The sequence below is a fragment of the Ischnura elegans genome, chromosome 6 (assembly GCF_921293095.1).
Source record: "Ischnura elegans chromosome 6, ioIscEleg1.1, whole genome shotgun sequence".
In the NCBI taxonomy this organism is placed as follows: Eukaryota; Metazoa; Arthropoda; class Insecta; order Odonata; family Coenagrionidae; genus Ischnura; species Ischnura elegans.
Genome location: NC_060251.1, coordinates 58,030,244 through 58,036,727, shown reverse-complemented (window position 1 = coordinate 58,036,727; position 6,484 = coordinate 58,030,244). Strand labels below are relative to the sequence as shown.

At 36.7% G+C, this 6,484-nt stretch overlaps 1 protein-coding gene across 1 annotated transcript in view; it reads left to right on the top strand.

Moving 5' to 3' along the window:
* Positions 1-6,484, top strand: part of LOC124160761 (protocadherin-16-like) — a 173,116-nt gene continuing 166,632 nt past the window's right edge. Inside the window, exon 1 of the mRNA XM_046536778.1 lies at positions 1-401. The gene's annotated coding sequence lies outside the window, so the exon portion shown is untranslated. The remainder of the gene's footprint in view (positions 402-6,484) is intronic.

The window sequence follows — 6,484 nt, the reverse complement described above, 5'->3', positions numbered from 1 at the left end:
CGAAACAGTTGCTTCTCCGACGCCCCCCGTGAGTGTTGTGTTTCCCCAGGTGAGGGGATTATAAACATCGTTCTCATAATTTTCAGCGTCTGGGAGACGTGTGCTTGCAACCCATTTTCACCCTGGATATTTTTTATATATAGGGATATCAGGGGTGTGGACATTAAAAAACAGATAAACGTGCCACCTTCGAGGACGTACTGTTTACAATCCGCTGTCCTTGGTTACGATTGTTTTGTTTAGTGGCGTGGACTAAACCGCGCAGAAGTTTCCGATCTCCAGTGTGCTTGGTAGCGTTCGACCCTTGACCGCCCCAACGGCCAATGGGGACGTCGTGAGGGAGTTTGGCCCGCGGCACTGACCGAGACGACGCGAGCTGCGTGCCGGCGGAGATTTAACAGGTGAGATACTAAGTTACCTTCATTATTGTGAGAAAAAACGGCACTCATTAAATTTGGAACGCCGAGATTCTGCTTGTAATCAAAGTGTGACCCGCTTCCCAATCAGTGTAATGACATGATTAATTACTCTACAAACGCTTTCGGAATATCATACTTATGCCACTGTAAAAACGTGTATTTTAGTGCTATTTTCATCACATTCATTCATTTTGATCAACTTGAAAACAAGGCTCACAAGCCTAAAGTCAACAATAACATGAAGCTTTAAATGTTAGCCAACTAGACTAAAACACTATTCTGACACACATGGAATTGTGATTATCAATTCCAAAAACATAAAAACTACCTCAAAAAATAACTCGCCCATGTGTCTTTCCTATATCTTTCCTTCTTGAAGAATTAATAAAATTTCTCAGCATTATTTGTTTATATTTTGTTAGTTAAATTTTAAATTTGTTAATTGCAATTTGAAATATGCAATTTAGTAAATAAATAAAAACAAAAATAATAAAAAGAGAAGACAAATAGGTATACAATGAAAAAAGAAATATATTTTAAAAATAATGATTTAAAAAAATAAAAATAATATTAATATAATCTTATGCAAAAAAATAATAAATTTTTGGTTTTAAGTTTCTGCTCACACAAACACCACACTACACGCACAACACGATCAGTGGCACACAATAATTATTGTAATGTGAACTGACTGGTTAGGGTGAACTTGGTTTACCGGGACAGCTTTATCGCGCTTTCGGCGCAACAACTAATGATTGAGGAAAACTCGTGCAATTTATTTTTTTGGAAGAGCTGCTTCTATATTCTGATCAACGATTATTCGGGCTTCCAATCATTAGTTGCAAAGTCTAATATATCTTTAAGTGTACATTCGGTCGTATAATTTTATATATCTACCTTTTTAAATGTAATTCTTTCTCACAGTCAATGTAACTACGAGAAAAATGTTGTCTCTCATATGGCAGGAATGGTTGAATAAATATAAGGATTACCGGTCAGTTAATCGTGAAGATTATCATTACTTTATGATGAAGGCATAATCGTAAAGATTATATCTTCAATGAAAAGGTCGTAGTCATAAAATAATATCATTTGGAAATGGGGTACCTTTCGGGTGATAGGGCTTATTTGTAGCGTTCGCACCACGTGTATTCTTACTACGACATCTCCAAACATTTTGGCCCTACATCCAGCCACCGATTGCTATGGCATCGCTCAGTCATGAATACTTGAGTCTGATCAGGTTAATGAAAATTTATTTTCCAATGATTCTGCAAACAATTACAGAATAACATTGAATAAAAACTCAAGATATGTGATTCACATATATGAATAATCGATCGATGAATATTCGTGGAAAAGTTCAAAATAATATCACGAACGAAAGAAGTACCTACCTATGTTTAAAATCATCCTCAATAAAAAGGCATATTTTAGTATTATTTTCATCACATTCACTTTTTATCAACCCGAAAACAAGGATCTCAAGCCTTAAGTCATCAATAGCATGAAAATTTAACTTTTAGCCGATTAGAGAAAACTCATCCAAATTATTTTTTGGAACACCTGCTTGGTTAAAAATATAATTAATTCTCTTATTGTGATTGTTAAATAATGTAGTTTCATATGCCTTTACATAATTTTGTATACATTTGGTAATCTTTAAAAAAAATTCTCTTGTTGAGGATGACCGGTAGTTATTTCTTTCGGATTTTCAACACAATGAACAGTTACGATCCGTTCAAACGTAAGTATTAAAAAAATACGACTGATTTCATGTATTAAGGGTGATCTTGCCAGGTCGGCTGGCCGCCAATCGCCGAGGGCCCCGAGCTTAGGGGGCCCCACAACACTCGCGTCTATCGTGAAGCATATGTGAAAATTGTAATAAAAAAGACTTGGATTACTCGAAATTTTTTTTAGCCATAACAAAATTCAACGTTTTCTTTAATTGTACTTAATTGCAACACTATCAGTTTAAAAGGATCGCATAATATAATAAATGAAATAAAGGTGTCAGAATACTAATGTGATCCTGATGCTTTTTTAAAGGGTCATTCGGAACGGTTATTTTAGAGCTTTTTTTAGATTTCAGTATAGTTCCAAGGGAAAAAATGTATAAGTAGGTAATAGGACCATAATGACCCCCAATCACTCTCAAAACGTCCCCAGCATATATTTATCTTCCACTAAAAATCCAATTTTTAATAATCAGATTTTAAAATCCAATTACTCCACATCGAATTTGTGGAAAGAAATTTAGCTCGCAATCTCTTCCAAACGGGATTGAAGAGTTGAATAATAATTGGATTATTATTAAATGAAGCGCGCGATTTCCAATTCTTGAAGACGAATCCTCTTTTTTAAACCACTTATTTGAAAATAACCTTAGAAATAGTACGTAAATAAATGCATAAATTGGGAGTAACCGTTGGTGATTCGTATTTTAGCAATAGCCTAATCCTGCACTCGTTGGTTCGCTGTGTATTTTTAATTTCTGTAATTCGTCTCTTTTCAAAGATGCGATCCAAGAAGTTACTTTTCGTAGTTTATTTTTATATATCATTACACTTTTTCTAAATAAAATTAACAAAGTTTGCAAAATCCTCGTGTGTTGAGAATTATATAATTTTTATGTCATTACCTTATTGCGAGCTTTTTAGTTTATTGTCATATAAATATATAATAATTTATTTCTAGTGCGTGGCTAACCTCCTACCACATATTAAATTAAATTTATAAAATATTTAACGAAATAATGCGATGCTCCAAAAATATCTTAAGCTAAAAATTAATGACTGACACTGTTTTTGTTGAGTACTTGATTTTTTGTGGAATGAAGTCGAGAAATTAACCAAAAACTTTGGTAATCAAGTGATTATGCGATCGTGCAGCGGTTAAAATTCACAAAAAATCAAAATAAATGAAGATAGACGACTTATTTGTAAGCAAAAACTAAAAAAATGTCTCATTTTTATGTAGTTTATTGTGTGTAGTGAGTCGTGTTATGGTCGATATCGTGATAAATAAGTGGTAAGTTTTTCTATTACAGTGGAGTACTTATTGTTTTTATTGATATTCATATTGCTTCGGTTTACTCGGATCATGTCCAGCCCCAGTTAATCCGTATAAACGTGGTTCTATTATATAAGCTCTCTCGACGCCCATCAAGCATTCAACCAGGAACTGAATCATAAACGAAAATAAAAAGTTTGTTACATTCCACCAATTTACCTTCAGGTACAGCTAGCTTCGACGAAGTGGCGTCAAATTCAGGTAGATTTTTATTTTCAGATGAAGAAATTTTTATCTTAATTTGTGATAAAAATAACTTCTACAAGGTTTAGCCTGAGATGATATAGATAGAAACCAAATATTTCCGAAACATTCCTCACTGCTAAGCCGATTGAAAAAAACAAGAGTGAAAGGATGTTAATATTTCATTAATTGGGATGGAACGAAACAGGCATTGGGGCACCCACAGGATCGGAGCATCGCAAGTCGAGGATTTTTATGGCCGAAAATTTTCCTCGAGAGTGAAAGGAGTTCGCGGGTGGTGCGATTCACGGAGGAGGAGGAGCGGGACACATCCGGTAAGAGCGTTCGGACGCGGGGGGAAAGCCGGCCGAGGAGGCTATCCACTCCAATTAGCGGAGAAGTCGCAGCCCCTTCTCCCGGCTGCATCGTGGCAGGGCACTGGGTGCTTCCAACGCGCGCAGAGGAAATAAGACGCTCACTCCATCACTTACTCAAAAAATCAAGAAGGTTGTACGGTGAAACCTGCCAAAACCGCAACCGGCCACATTTTCTTGGAAGAAAACGTATTTCCCTAATTAAAAGGTATTATTAATTCCACCTTCTTTTATTCGGGGAAATATTCAATATCCGTCAGGAATCAAATATAGAACATCATATTGTGTGGCTAAATTGCATATTTCCATTTTAGGGACTGTTATTACAGTATATTTTATAGTAATAGGCGTCCGAAATCTCTTTGGACCAATGACAGTTACAGGATCGACCGAGTTAGTGAAGAGGAAGTCCTAAAAAGAGTAGACGAGAAGAGAAACATTATGAAAATGTTGATAAGAAACGGAAAAACCTTATAGGCCATACCTTGAGACATGACGGCCTGATGAAGACACACGTCGAGGGACAAGTGGATGGCAAGAACGGAAAAGGAAGACCTCGAACAAAATATATGGAACAAGTAAAGAAGGATGCGAGAGAGAAGAAATGCGTAGGTGTGAAACGATTAGCTGATAGGAGAATTGAGTGGAGAGCTGCGTTTAACCAATCTTAGGATTGCTGACAAGTCATGATGATAGAAAGTAAAATAGGCCAAAAAAACCCACAGACAGCCACCACCTGTATAAGCGGCCTCTTATCCCTGAAACCGAACGCCTTCCCCGCATGACCAATCAAAATTCCACCTTTTTCAGCCGTCAACTTCTGAACGACCAGCGGGCAATATTTTGTCGGTTAACTGCTAATCTTAAGTGGGCAGCCTCTATTCTTTAATTCTTCAAAACAATTTCGGAATATAACTCGGGAATGGGGAACACGCACAATTTTTTCAAAGTACTAGAATAATAAGGTCCCCACCTCAAATATACTCGCCGAAAATTTCGCGGATGAATAATGTTTTTTAGCTGATTTAATAGTCTTAGAAAATTAATCTTCATCGGCTGCTTGAAAACACGACGTGATCGGAGCGTGACGTCATGGCACGGTATCCACTGAGATTTGGAAGAAATCACTATTTTTCAGAAAATCAGCTGCCATAAGGGTGTAGACCAAAAGTAAACTGTCGTATTGTGCTTTCTTATATCCCTCTTAAGCCAACCTGTCCTTTGAGGAACTACTACAAAGCTCGTTGATGATTTTTACTTCGATATATTGCAATCAAGACTCTGCCCTTCTACTCTCTGTGCGAAGTGAATAGTTTACCGTGCTATGACGTCAGAAGGCGTTTCTGGTCACTTGACATCAAGCGATATTTTATCACTTTTAATGCGCATTTAATGACGTTTGTGGAGTGCTAAGAGAGTAATGGCTTATATATCTGGACTCGTGAGAACATTGTATATTCAACAAGACTTACTAGAATTATGAACAAATTTCATGCATGTTCCCCATTTCCCTATTATGAGCTAGAAACAGTGCAATCAGAAGAATATTCTAAACAACTCGAATGAATAACAAACATAGTCGCTCTTCGTGGCAAACCACCAACATTGCTTCCTTCTTGCCTCTAGTAAAGATGTAGAAATGAAATTAAGATTTAGAAACACAGCACCGAATAATCATACCGTTTGTAGGTAAAAACATAGTTAATAGCTCCTTTTATTACATTTAATTCCGGGAAACCTTACACTTCTCACCTTTGTTCAGCGGTCACCACCTAATGCGGCCGTTTTTACGTTCAACCCATTCGGTGACCGTTTAAGACAGGTTTCACTGTTCCTATAGGACGAATACTACAAAACTTATGCACTGCACCGAAAAGATCAACGAAGTTCGCAATTTGGAGTTCAAAAGCCTCGGAAACGAGTAGTGTTGCTTTTTAAGAAGGAGATCTTCGATTACAACCATAGCTCTACGAATCAAAAAGAGTCTACCCACCAAAACTTATAAGTGTTATAAAAATGAATGGTATTTCATAGATAATGTTTTACAAGAGCCATGATATTATCCATTAATATAAGACCTGGATATCAATTTAGGCCTGGATGAGGAAGCAATTCACTTTGAAATAATTGCAAAGTGCATTCAAAAATATGAAGAAAGATCTGAGGTTTTGTAACCCAGACCTGATGACGATGGAAGGCTCGGCCATCGAAACGTCGGCAGAGATAGAGAACCTTATCCGGTGGCAATCCCGAATAAACTTCAACATGCATTCAAAAATATGTTTGCGTTGTCATAGCTCAGTAACAATCGAGTTGCGATCCAATGTTGACGGACAAAAAAATGTTAAAAATGGTCTCCCCCACTACATCCTGAAGTATTGCAGATTCCTGCTTAAACATCCCGCATTTGGGGAATTTTAATTAGTATTTTCG